Raw genomic sequence first — 14,333 nt, 5'->3', positions numbered from 1 at the left:
AAAGCACACCAGAGAGGCAGCTTGGCTTGCTGGCTTTAAAAATCATATTGATCGTATGTGCAGCAGACATTTGGATAACTGCGTAGGTCGTACAGCGTAGGCATCCTCAGGCCCAGAGCAGCGCATTGCCTCGCTCCCTCGCTCGCTGCCACGCTCGGGGTGGATAACACAGTGGATAACACGGCCTCCACGACGGGAAAGGCTGCTGGGGGCACTGCTTAGGTGTCAGGATGGCTCTTTCAGGAATGCCAGCAGCTATGAGAGGCAGGAAGGCACCGCTTGGCTGAGGCGGTTGTGCTTCCGACTGCCCACTCAGGAGCACATAGAGGTGCCTGTGCTCATTTCCTAGCCAAAGCTGAGACAGCACCTGGCTTTGGGACTTCTACTGCTCTGGTGACATTTTTGAATTGCTCAGGGGACACAGGCACCAGCATTTTGTCCAAGTTACATTTCAGTTGCTCAAGAAATTAAATGCTTGTGTGGCTATTTGAGATGCCTGTAGCCTCTCCTGAATTCCCAGAAGAGCCAAGCCTGCACTGCTGAAAGAAACAGGACCAACAATGAGTGATCCCAAGGGGACAAGGGTTCCTAAGGAATCCTGTTGTCTGTATGGCACAGGAGAAAATCCCACAATATTTGCTCTACAGACAGACATCTACACTTCCTCAGGAGCAGGACTCCACATATGAGAGAACCACAGAATGGTTGAGGTTGGAAGGGACCTCTGTCCCCTTTGCTTTCCTCGGATTCAATTTTCTTAGAAAATGGGAGGCTAATTCACCACCGTGGCTCCTTGATTCCCTGCCTAAATCCCATCCAGCATCACTGTGCTGATGGAGAAGAAGGCGCATCTTTCTGCAGTAGCCTTTTGGAGAAGGCCACTAAACACAGCCCTGTAACAGACACCATCTCCAGGGGAAGAAGGGCTTGGAGAGGGGACAGAGCAATGGAAAGAGGAGCCTTGGGTCAGAAGCAGGCATGCACACACATGGCAGAAAACCGAGGGCTGGCAAAAGGCAGCAGAGGGCTGCAGTGAAGCTGATTGAAGGAGGCATGAATGGAGACAAACAAGTGAAATCAGACCTCTGGCTCAACAGGAACTACCTGACCTCTCCCTCGCACGGGGCACGGCAACTTTCGGCTGACGCCAGCCGACGGCCTGGGTCTTGCAAGTTATTTCTGTTTGTCGGAGACAGTAAGCAGCAAAGCCCTAATCGGAAAGGACAGCTGGACTGCGAAGGTCCCTCATGGAGCTCTAGTTCTCTGCTGAACCCAGACACGAGTCAGGGCTGGGACCCTTTTCTCCTGCACTGCTATTTCCCCTTCTTAGTGCCTGCCTTGAGGGAGGCCTCCAGTTTCCAAAGGACACAGCAGCCACACTCAAGGGTCTCGGACCACTGAGACATGGCAGATCTGCCACGCCTGCTTCCAGTGCCAGTGCTGCGTAGGGACATACAGTGCCCCTCTGCTCCACAGTTCTGCAATCGCACAGCATGACCCGCCCTGTTTCAGGAACATCCACCTCTCACTGCCCGTGCAGAGAAATCCAAAGAACTCCCAGGAACACGTGAAGAGTGAGTGTCCCCAACAAGCCCCTTCTCCCCTCACCACCAAGTCCCCAGTCACCATCCTTCCAACTCCCCAAACACTTCTCCAGAGAAACCAACGGGGATACTTTGCCATCTCGCACTTTTAGCACACCCACAACCTGCCTTAGGATCCATCACAACATCAGCAGCCCTGCTGCTGTCCCAACGAGAGGGCTTTGGGGTTTTTCTACCCCAAAACAGAAAGGCAAGGACTTGGAAAAAGAACACCTTCTTCTTTATAAAGGTGCACTTACTACCACATCATCTCACACATATACTGATGTGTTTGGGGTTTTCTTGCTCAGAAATGTTGACAGGGTAGTAAAAGAATCTGGACATTCAACTGAGGTGTACAACATACACAAAAATGTGTGTATAATTCTATCTGGAAAACACAGCGTGGCCAAGAATAGACTCACATATTCAGCAGTCCATACAGGGCTTCAGCTCTAATGCACTGTCTGGTTCTGCGAAACAAAGCCCTACACACACTTGAAAGTTAATACAAAACAAGCCAAACGTTTCCCCAAAAGATCCCTTAGGAGACTGGTTTTGAGCTTGTGTTAGCACTACTGATTCACCCCCTGACCCTTCCTTTTAATCCCCCTCGGGAGGACAAATCCATGCAAGTCCCATAAACTTCCTGGCTTGTGTGACAATTCTTGTGTTGCTTAAGCAGAATGGGCCATCAACTTTCCCTTGGGATAAATTTGTCCTGGTAATCTGTGGTTTAGTGCTCTACATCTTGGGGGCGTTGATAGCATTTAGGGTTTATTTTAATGTGAGTTGGTTGCTGTGATCAATCGCAGAAGCTCTATTTCCATGGAAATGAGTATTTAATAGATTTTGAAAGTGATGGTTATTGACCCAGTGGGCCTTAATGGCTTAAAAATCATCTGATTGTAGTATGCAAGAGTAAATGCAGGTTTTCAAATGCATACTGGAATAGGTAGTAAAAATCCTTTTAAATTACAAGGACCAAGTCAATAGGGAGCTTCCATTTGCTTATTTGGCCTTTATTTCTATCAGAATGAATCATGACCATCTCTTCCTCAGAGATACTTATTACTTCCTCATGGGTGAGATCATCTTAAAACCTGTGACCCATCTAAGTCCCTTACAGGTATAGGGACGTCTTTCTTTTGCTCAAAAGGTAGTGTAGATTCAAGCTTTCAAAACGACTCAGTTTCCAGATGCTCTTATGGGTGGGAGCAGAAGACACAGAGTTCCTCGTGTGCCCTCAGTGGCTGTTGCTCCCAGCGAGAACTTCCCAGGAGTTGTAACCCTAAAAGGGCTTCTGATACTCTCCTCATGGACAGAACACGCCCTATCGGTTACCATTTGACGATCCTACACTGAATTTCTCAGGCAGAAACCTTGGTTTTTCTAGGGATAACATGTACCAAAAACCTAAGTAGGAGTGAAATCATAAATTAACTAATTACTAGACAAATAAACCTGGAAGCAAAGAACAGGCTAGAATCTGGTTGGTTTTTTCACGGCATTTGGGAGCTCTGCCTGAAGCTTTTTTCCCCTTGAAGCTAAGCCATGTATTTAATGTTACCCTCGTCACAGGCTCTCCAAGGTCTGCGAAGGCTCAACACAGGCTGCAGTTACTTCCCGCCTCGGGCACATCACAGGTCAGCTTCCCTCTCCTGGTTGCCTGTTTCCAGGAGCTCACAGGAACACAGATGTCTGAGATTTGTATGTGTATGTCTGAAACCAACCAATGGGTTCAGACGTTGCAAAGGACAGAGCCCAACCCATGCATGTGTACATGGCTTTGCTGTCCCATGTGTCACCTGTGTAAACAGCAGTGAAACAACACAAACCAGAAAATCCTGAGATTGAAAAGGGACTTCTGTCCTCCTATTTCCTCTGCCTTTCCACTTCAAAAATCCAGCAAAACAGGAATTCAGGAGCTCAGATTTGCAACCTTGTCCCTCTTGTTGCCTCCCTATTAGTGGAATAACCTGAGGAGATGCATGTTGCAGTCCACCATCTGCTATTGCTCGAGTAACGTGGTCTCCCAGTATCATCCTCAAGGAGATGGATAACGAGTCTTGCCTGCTTGCAACAACATTCACCTACACCACCCGCACCTCAAGAGCACAGAGGAAGGACCAGTGTCACTGACCAAGTGTGGACGATGTGTGCGATCCCAAAGTTTGTGCCTGCCTGGATGACGGACCCCAAAGGAGTGGGACCATCACAGCAATTTCACAGAATCCCAGAGTGGTTGAGGTTGGAAGGGACCTCAAGAGACCATCTAGTCCAGCCCCCTGCTCCAGCAGGGACACCCAGAGCACGGGGCACAGGGTGGCATCCAGGTGGGTTTGGAAGATCTCCAGAGAAGGAGCCTCCACAACCTCTCTGGGCAGCCTGTGCCAGGGCTCTGACACCCTCACAGGAAAGAAGTTCTTCCTCACATGGAGATGGAACTGCCTGTGCTTCAACTTGTACCCATTACCCCTTGTCCTGTCATTGGCCACCACCGAGAAGAATTTGGCCCCATCCTCCCTACATTCTCCCCTCAGGTATTGGTACATATTGATCAACTCTCCTCTCAGTCTCTTCTTCTCCAGGCTAAACAGGCGCCGCTCACTTAGTCTTTCCTCATACAATAGATTCTCCAGTCCCTTCATCATCTTCGTTGCTCTACGCTGGACCCTTTCTAAATTTCTAAAGCCCACACTCCTTGGCCATAGAGAATGAGAGGGGAGCCATCACTGCAAGACAACATCTCCGAAAAGCAAATAGAGGGGGGAAAAAAAGCCTTGTAGGCTAGATTTAATCAGGAGATCCAGTTTTGAACTATTGAGAGGAAAGAAAGGAACCCTGACAGGGTGGAAGACAACATAGCAAAGCATCGCAGTCCAGCATTAACAGCTCAGCTCCAGAGCCCAGCAAAGGCGGCATCACGGCTGCACCAGCACAAACCCACACGCTTTGGAGAGCCTCATTATCCACAGCATGGGATAAGCACTTACTTACCTTCTTCTTATAACGTAGATACTGGCAGATGAGGCGCATTGCGCAGAACACGTGTGAGAGGGTGAGCAAGAGGCAAAAGGGGGAAATGGAAGAACATGTTTGCAGCCCCTTGTGCTTTTGCTATGTAGCACAGTGGCAAGTTATTCTAGAGCAGTCTCCAAGCTAAACAAAACCAGGTACAGCTCAATTTTCACCTGTACTGTTTGTTTCAGAGGTAAACAAATATCTTCCAGGGCCAGGACCAAGTCTTATAGGACTTCTTCCCATCTCCAGTTGTAAAGATAAATCCTATCCCATCATAAAACATGATTTACATGAAATCTAGTCATCTAACTTCTTGCTTGCAGCAAAGGAAAAGAAAATCATTTTAGGTTTAGTGAGGTCTCAAGACCTTTGCAAACAGGCCTGTGTCCCCAGGAACCTGAATTTTTACAGTGCTGCCAATTTAGTGCTGCCAATTGGAACTGCCAATTTTTATAGTGCATTTCTCAGTCTGCTGGGGAAAAGGAGAGTCATGTTCCTATTCTTCCTCCTCCCCATTGCATGGGCTTTCTGTGGCCAAGCAGAACCCCTCAGGGCCAGGAGACTCAGCTAAGCACTCCAGACAGAGGGGAATTGCATAGATGGGAGTGTAGATTTGTGCCTCGTGTTTAACCAGCACTGAGCATTGTCAGCTTGGTCTCCTGTCATTAAATGGCCCTCTTCCACATCTAAGGACTAGGGAGCAGGATGCCAGAGCCCCATGGCAATACTGCTAGCTCTGTGTTGTTTCACGATGAGTGAACGAGACAGCTGAGTTTTCTGGGCCTCATGTTCCCCAGCTGAAGAGCAATAAATACTCTTGCCTATAGCACAGGCAGGTGGGTCAATGCTTGTAAACAGAGCAGAAGACATGATATTTGCTGCGTGGGCTTTTCAAAGGAACTTGAAGAAGTTAGAAAGCCACATCACACTGCTGTTCAACAGAAGGCAAGTGTCTATCTTCTCTGGATCCCACTATTGTTTCACCAGGTGCCCACTCCTTTCCCATCTGAACTTCCACAGCATGCTCCTCTCTGTAGGACAGATCTCAGAGAGCTGGCAGGAAGGAGAGCAGTGGCTCGGTTGAGTGTAGGGAGCATGCCCCTAAAACACGTGTGCAAGGTATGTGCCACGCTCCTGTCAAAGTAAACTGGTTTCCATGAGGAGAGGAGAGGAGAGGCCAAACCTATACAGGAAGGTCACCTCCAAGAACTGTTCTGGTGACCACTGGTGGCAAGCTGGGACCACTTTCAGTTCTTTTTTCAGCCTGCCCAACTTACACAGCAGCTGGAGAGGAAAGATTTCTGAGTGACGCTCAGCTCAGCCCCAGCTAAAGGTTGCAATGAGCACACACAGCGATGAGGCAGCTCGAACGAGCAGAACACAGCTATGAAAGGATGCTCAAAGAGCAGAGACCTGTCTTCCCAATCTCAGGGCAGCCACTGCCCTTTCCCGCTCCCACCTGCCTTATCTGTTCAGGCTAAACACTCCTGTGCATTGGCAAGTGAAGGACCTTTTTAACAGGGCTGGCAACACGGCGTCAGTTTGTTGGACAGTGCATTAGGCCCCAGCGAAACTAAGAGCACCTGGTTTTCGGCAAGGGGGACGGTACAGCCCCGTGTTTTACAAAGTCCCTCTCACGCGCTCCTCACCACAAAGGTGATCTCCCGTCTCGAGAACAGACCCAAAGCTTGGTTACACTCACCACTACAATTTTTCACTCGAGGGTGCAGATTTGAAACTTTGATATTGCTTATGAAAGCTACGAGAGAGAGAAAAAGGAGAACTGTATTCAGCCCAGACCTCTCTCTCCCTCTTAAAAAATAAAAAGAAAGAAAAAAAAAAAAAAAAAAAACAAGTCCCAAGTCTCCAATTTATTTTTAGGTCCAAGAGATTGAGTGTTCCAGCCCAGAGCACAGCACACACAAGCCAGCATTCTAAAAATGCCTTCCCCTTGGATATAAAAAGGATGTGAGATAATGTATTGGGGAAGTTTTGTAATGATCATACATTAACCACAAACAAAAGTCTGAGGCTGCCTGGACCCCAGCATGCCTCTTGGCAAGCAGTAATCACAAATGCTTAGCATCCTCTTCCCCTCCAGATCCCTCTAATGAAGTCTTTTGCCTTGCACTGTTTGGGTGGGTTTGGGCTCCGCAGAACCCAGACCGTCCTATTCTCTCCCCCCCAGTCCCGATCACCCTCTGTGGATGGACAACTTGATTTCCTAAATAATGGGAATGGCTGAGCCAAGAAAAACTAAAAACAATATGTTCATTTAACAGCTCTTATGGCTGCAGCTCAGGCTGCCAACCCAAACGCTGGATAAATCATTCCAGAGACACTGTCAATGCACAGTTGATGGAGTTGCACCAGATTGCTGCCCTGCTGTTTTGTTTCCTGGGGTCTCTCTAACCTCATGAGGGTCTCATCTGGAGCCAGCTGCCTGCAGACAGAAGTATGGCCAGCCAAGCAGGAGTCCTGTGGAGGGCTAAAACTAGGGACAAAGAGCAACCCTCGCTCCCACGGCTGCATCCCTTGAACATACACTGTTCCTTCACGGTTTTCATCCTCATAAAATCAGCTCCCTTAAGGAAGGCCACGGGCCAGTTGTGCTTGCTAGAACAATAGCTCACATCTGCACGGACTGTTTTCCCCCAAAGCACCCAGGCTGCCCACAACTGTTGGGCAAAGATCCTCCCTTCCCCTTCCCACACAGATCTCTGCGCAGAAGTGGCTTTCCTTGGCATGGCCCCTTTGGGGCAGCTCAGAGCTTACAGGAGTGCACCAAGCCATGTCCTCCAGCTGAGGTTTATTGGCAATTAACCCCCAAACCTGCTACCTTGGGAAGAAAGGACTGCATGGCTGTGCATTTTATTTACCCAGAAAGACAGGTGAGAACATTTGGGCACACTAACAGCAAAAAGGTGTAGAACAGAGAGCAGCTGAGAAGTAATTTTCTTCAAGAGGTATCTATCCCATCTAGACAGTAAAGCAACATTCGAATTCGTTGCTCGCTTCCTCTTTTCCTTCTTTGCCATGGGAAGACCTGGCAGATCTTCCTCCATAGTAAAGAGTCAGGTACGTGAAAAGTTATTCTAAGACTGAAAGCCCTGGGAACAAACTGAGGTCGCTGACACTGTTGCAGAGCATAGACACGACTGGAAGACATCTACAGGCACGTTCACTGGGGTGGTCTGTTACTTGCAGGAAGCACAGGCAGGACTATTTACAAACTCTTGAATTTGCTGCCTGTGAGATGTCAGCTAGAAAAGATTATTTTCTTGCCTTGTGTTTGCATGAGGCAAAATGATGTGTGTTTTCACATTAACTGTGTCACACACCAGAATCTCATTGCCTAAGGGGGACCCTCACTGAGTGTTAATTGCTGTTAATGAGCTGTTGCTGCTTTCTTTCCAAGAGCACCAATTAGAACAGCACTCAGGCACAGAACATGCATGTCTGTGGCAAATCAAATTTTACTTCAGACCCTGGCGTTGCACTGCCAAGGACTCCTGGAAAACACTTGTAAATCAGGGCAAGACTGGGTGAAGGATGAGAGCAGACAACCCTCCTGTCATTGCCTACTCCCTTGTTCGTAATGCAGCAAGTCAGGGTGAAAGAGAAGTTCTCAGCTCACTGTCTATTACTCCTATAAAGTTGCCTTATAGGGTATGTCTGTGTTCATTTTGGTGTTCATTTGAGCTTTGAGTCAAATTTAATTCCAGCCACAAATACACAGTCCCCTGACACAGTTTCTCTGTGGATGTTTGCCCAGCCAAGGGGTTAAAAAATGATTAACTTTATTTAAATTGGAATCTGCTGAAGATTCAAGCAAAAATACTTGTGTGCCAACAGTCCTTCAACAGCCTTCCCATAAACCATATCAGGGACAGGTAAGCTCACTTGCTGACAGGTAGGATTCCTAGAAGCTTGTGGCTCAGCGAGCAGCGGGATGTGTGTTGCAGCGTTCTCACTAATCTACTTTCCGTGCTGGTCCTGTAAAGCAAAGTAACAAGACTGGATCTCCCCCCACTTAAATTTAGCAGGGATATTTGTTGCTTTCGATACTCTACAGAATCTAAAGAGAGCAATCTCCTGAGACCTGTTTGACCTTAAAGACCCTGGAAGTCTCATGAACAAACAGGGAGCCCACAGCAACTTACACCTGATTTGGCCCCTCCATGTTGGCTTGTATGGGATAATCTGGATCCATGGGCTTAACTTTACAAGTTTAGCAGTGTCATTCTTGCTTGTATTTCCTCTGCTAGGGATAGCAGTAGAATACATGTCACAGTCCTGCCTGCTCTGTGATGCTACAAGAGACTATGGCAGTCTTGGGTCATGGTTCTAACCTTCTTCTGCTCAATGCCTTTTTTTTCCTTTTTACAAGAAGACTCCTTGTATAACTGCACCTCTAAACATGGATTCTAGGATCCTCCTGCAGGCTAAGGCTAGGACAGCTTAAAGTTGTAGCCAGAAAAACGGGTGGACTTACAGCTAACACAGTTGTTCCATGCACCAGGTGATTCAAGGGCTTTACTCAGAAACACTCATCTGTTTTCTTACCCTCTAGAAATTGTAGGGAAATATGTCCCAGCCAACTGCCATTACATATCTGACAAGAAGCTCTTCCAGCATCTTCCTGCAAATCATGAAGTGCATCGCTGACACACAATAGGATTGGAGAAGCAAAGTGAGCTCTTTCTAAGGAAACAGAGTACATTACAAGACTGGCTGCAGACCAAAACTACTCAGATAAGAGAGTTTCTCAGATAAAAAGTTGACCTGATGCTATAAGAGAATCATACAGGTTGAAAGGGATGTCCTGAGGTCTCTAGTCCAATCTCCTGCTAAGTGGAGGTCCAGTTAGACCAGGTTGTTCATTGCCCTATGAGGTTGGGACAAGCTATGACTTCAAAACAAACCGATTCTGTCTAAAGTATTGGTAAGAAATTGTCCAGTGTGACTCACTTTGACTTTCTCTGTTGCATTAGTTTTGGTCCTGCTACCAAGCATGCACATCTAAATAATTCTCTTTCCCCACCAGTCCCCTCAAAGCCACAGGTCCCTCCAGCTCAGGCCCCAACTCTGACTCGTGGTAGTTCGGCAGATATAAAAAAGCACATATTGCTCCGCTGAGCAGCAGCTCGTTCTCCTCCAATTACAGATCAAGTCATATCTGCTGCTCACATCTAAGCACCTGGCTCCTATTTTGCTGCCTTTCCTCAGTTTGTTAAATTTTATTTTGTGTTATTTCTCCCATTTTGGCTTCCACTCTAAAAATGCTTCTGCAAGTTTCCCAGCTGCTCAGCTCCTCATAAATGTTCTTTTAAGTATAATACCTTATGAACAAACCCAAAGGTTCTGACTCAGTGGGAGCTTTGCCTGAACAGAATACTTGGGGCTGAAGTTCTCTGCTTGTGTATACTGGAATTTGTCCACCCACTCTCAAACTTCCCTCGATTCTCCCCCAACCTGCACTACCAATTTCTCAGGGTATTTCCCATAAAACAAACAAACTCAAATGTGTCACAGGAGAGGCAGCATTGCAGACTTGGAGCATTCTGTAGCTAAACAGCAGCTTCTGCTCACTGCTTTTGCTGCACTTCTGTGCCTGGCTGTTACGCCACTGTTGATCCGGGTCATCTCTGCACGGCATCTGTGCAAATGCTCCCCTTCTTCCCAAGCAATGCAGGCATGCTGACCACCTGCTGGGAATGATGGGCCTGAAGAGGTGAGAGAGCCCACGGAATCTGTTGAAGTTTGCAAAAGATGGCTCAAAGAAATTATCATATTCATGCCCCCGCATTTCTCGAATGCAGGCCACATTAGATTTATTTTTCAGAGTTTAGAATACAAAAAAAGCAAAATTTCTACTATATTGAGACCAAAGGGATCCATGCAAAAAAAAAAAAAAGCAAAAGATTTGTTATTTCCCTAGTGTTTCCAAATTCCAATTCATTTCCCACAGAAGCAAATTGTTGTTGTAGTTGTTCTTTATTCTTTTTTTCCACCATTAAGGGGAACATCCTGACAAATGGGAGACCTGAGTCATACCACCAAAAATAAGGACTTCTTAATATAAGGAGGAGACATTGGTGACTGAGTATGATAACACTGAATGTCAGGTGAATCCGAAGGTTGATGACACCAGGCCTAGTGCTAGCTCAACGGCAAATATTATCCTAGAACCAGTCTCGATGTATATAGTGACACAGTCGAATGGCATGCCCTATCTAGACCCACTCCTCATGGCGCTCTAGGCTATCCCTTTCAACTAAACATAACCCTGGTAATCAGAATCATCTGAAGAGTCTTGGGAGGCAAACAGATCTAGCACTGGCTCAATGGTAAATGTTGTCCTAAGATGAATTGGATATAGGAATACATCTCCTTCGGCATGCCCTTTCGAGAACCATTTCCCATGGGGTTCTAGGATTTCTCTCTCTCTCTCTCTCTCTCTCTCTTAAGACTGAAGTCACCAGGCCTAGTGCTGGCTAAATGGCAAATATGTTCCTAGCACCAATCTGGATATTGTGCTGCATTTCCTTTGGTCCTTTCTAGCCCCACTCCCCATGAGGCTCCAGGCTTTTTCTCTCCCTTAATCCTGACCCTAACCCTAGTTGCCAGCCAAATCTCAGCTGACTTTGCAGGCGGGGGCCACCAGCCCTAGTGTTGGCACAACTGCAGATGTTGTCCTAGAATCACTCTGCATATAGCACTACATTTCCTTGGGTGTATCATTTCTACCGGCAAGCCACATGATACTCTAACTTAACACTCTAACTAACCATAACCAAAACACTAATCCTAGCTGTCAACCAAATCTCAGCTGGCTCTGGAGGCTGAGCACACACCAAGCTGAGTTCTGACTGGAAGGCAAATACTATCCTAAAACCAAGCTGGATGCAGCGTCACATCTTGTTTGGCATCCCCTTTCTGGTTCCACTCCCCATGCAGGTTCTATGTCTTCCCTCTCTCTCAATCCTAACCCTAGTTTCAGCCAAATTCCAGGTGCCTCTGGAGGCTCACACAATCAGACCTTAGTATCTGCACGCTGTGCAACATTTCCTTCTTGCGCCTTCTCTAGCCAACTCTATGTGGGACTCTAGGCTGGCTTTCTCAACACTAACCCTATCCCTAGTTGCCAACAACCCAAACTCAGCTGAGTACAGAGGTGAAACCATTTAGATCTAGCTCAATGGCAAATATTGTCCTACAACCAGTCTGGATATAGCACTTTCTAGACACAATCCTCATGGGGCTCTAGGCTTTCTCTCTCTCTTAACCCTAACCCTAGCCCTAACTGTAACCCTAGTTGTCAGCCAAATTTCCGGTGGTTCCAGAGGCTTACACCCCCAGGCCTGGTGCTGCCTCGACAGCAAATGTTCTTCTACAACCATTCTGGATGTAGCACTACATATCCCTTGCCATGCTCTTTATAGCCTAGGCTCTAGGCTTTCCCTCTCTCTTAACCCTAATCCTAGTACTCCCAATAATATCAAGTGGCTCTGCAGGTCAGCAGACTTAGTGCTGGCCTTAGCAAAGGCAAATGTTTCCTAGAACAACCCCGCGTATAGTGCTACATTTCCTTTGGCATACCGTCTCCCACACTCCTCATGGGGCTCCAAGTATTTTCACTCTCTTAACTCTCACTGCAGCACTAACACTAACCCTAGTTGTCAGACAAATCTCAGTAGGTCCAGAGGACAAGGCCACCAGGCCTAGTGCTGGCTCAAAGGCCAGTGTTATCCTAGAACCAATTTGGACCAATAATATTAAGTGGCTACTCAATAGCTAGTACTGTCCTAGAATCCACCTGGATATATTACTACATTTATATCCCCAATCCAAATGGGCATCTAGGCTTTCTCTCTCTCTTAACCCTAATGCTGATTCTAACACCTACCTAGCTGTCACCAATACTCAGTTTGGTCCACAGCCTGAGGACTCCGAGCCTAGTGTTGCCACAGAGGTAAATGTTGTCCTAGAACCAATCCAGATATAGTGCCACCTTTCCTTTGGCATACCCTTGGCCACACTCCCCATTGGGCTGCAGGTTTTTCTCTCTCTTAACCATAACCCTAATGTTAGTTAACAGCCAAATCTCAGGCGCTTCCGGAGGCTCAGAACACTTGGCCTAGTGCTGGCTCAACGGCAGATGTTCTTCTGGAACCAGTATGAATAAAGCACTACATTTCCCTTGGCATTCCCTTTATAGCCACACACCCCGCAGGCCCCTACACTCTCTCTCACAACTATGCTGTATGCCCATCAGCAGTAGAGGCTCAACCAGTGAGGCATCTCACCTGCACTTAAGAAAATACTCCATGTTCTTGAGCAGTTCCAATTTCCCATCCAGGTCTGTACATTTGGAAAACAGGAGGTCTGATAGAAACAGAGCACTGAAGACTGTGGTCACCAGCGTGACTTCCAGAGGTGGGAAAACATCTGCTGATGGGGTACTAGGGCAGAGACCCAGCTCTGCGGTCCCATGGCTAGAGGCAAGTTGTCAAAGAAGCTCTTGCATTTTCTCATATTCCTATGTACGTGTGAGAAATGGTCAGAAATGGATGAGAAGTTGTGTTCCTCTCACATCATCACCGCTTGTACCAAAAACACCCCCTATCCTGCATTTCCCACATCAACAGCAGATAGAAGCCAGACTCAAAAAAAAAAAAAAAAAAAAAAAAAAAGAGTTCTTAGGGCTACAGCCTGCCTGCTCCCATAACCTGGGGAGCAAAGTGAGAAGAAGAGAAAGTGCTCAAAGGAACTACATGGCCCTAATAACCTCCTTGCACCTCAGCATCCTCATTGCACTGCGCCCACTTAGGTGGACCTCTCTGCCCACCAACAGGAACAAATGTAACGTAGAAGGGAGCTTCTCCTGACATACACACCAGCACACAGAGCGGCAATTTTCTCTGACACAAAGAGAGAAAGGACTCTTTGAAGTCAGGAAGGACTTCAAAGAAGGAAAAAGAAAGGGAGAGAGGGAGAGAAAAACAATGACTTTTTCCCCCTTCCCCATCTATGTCCAAAAAGTGCATTTGGCAGAGCCCTGAGTGCTGGAAACAACCAGTGTAGCTGCTGCTACTTCAGAGGCCAGTGACACAACAGGCTCAGCTCCCACCTGGTGGCTGGAGCTCCAGCAGTAAGGGGCAAGTAGGGCACCGGCTGTGCCACGGCCTCGGGGGCAGATGTGGAGGGCATCAGTGCTGCTTTGGCCCTGCTGCCCAGGGTGTCCCATCATGCATGGAGGCTTGTCCTGCTCCAGCCATGCAGACTGCTTCCTCTGAGGGCTGCACAAAGTCATTAGAGATGCCAAGCAGCCTCCCCTGCTTTGGGCAGGCCTGGCCTTGGCAACAGGAGGGCGATTTGCTTTCGAACCATGGTGCAGTTCTGAGGAAGGAGAAAAGTTGGGGCAGCAAGAAGACCTTTCCTGCAACACCTGAGCCCTTCCTTTTGTTTGTTATGGGTTTCTTTTTTTTTTCTTTCTTTCTCCTCAATGTTTTATCGCAGCTAGAAGCTAAATCTGAAAATGTGTTGGGGAAGAGACCAGGGAAAGCCTTGAGGGGAGAGGTAATCTTTTGTTAGCTCATCAGATATAACTGGGAAAAAAAAAAAAAAAGGCAGACTGTTTTCCAGCACAGTAGCTCACCATCACCTTTTAGCACACTGGCAGGCTTCATTTTTGATCAAGCCTTTACTGTACCTGGCTAAGGG

The 14,333-nt window shown here is 47.3% G+C and overlaps 1 protein-coding gene and 1 long non-coding RNA gene across 2 annotated transcripts in view; both read right to left on the bottom strand.

Moving 5' to 3' along the window:
* LOC148594670 (uncharacterized) overlaps positions 1 to 14,333 on the bottom strand; it is a 372,746-nt gene that overhangs the window by 91,361 nt on the left and 267,052 nt on the right. The gene's annotated exons all lie outside the window — the stretch shown is intronic.
* The window catches only part of PAPPA2 (pappalysin 2), a 102,897-nt gene that overhangs the window by 78,294 nt on the left and 10,270 nt on the right, over positions 1 to 14,333 (bottom strand). The gene's annotated exons all lie outside the window — the stretch shown is intronic.

This window comes from Tinamus guttatus, unplaced genomic scaffold (assembly GCF_059628265.1).
Source record: "Tinamus guttatus ecotype Peru unplaced genomic scaffold, ASM5962826v1 Tinamus_guttatus_pri_ptg000215l, whole genome shotgun sequence".
Lineage (NCBI taxonomy): Eukaryota > Metazoa > Chordata > Aves > Tinamiformes > Tinamidae > Tinamus > Tinamus guttatus.
This window is presented reverse-complemented; position numbering and strand designations above follow the sequence as displayed.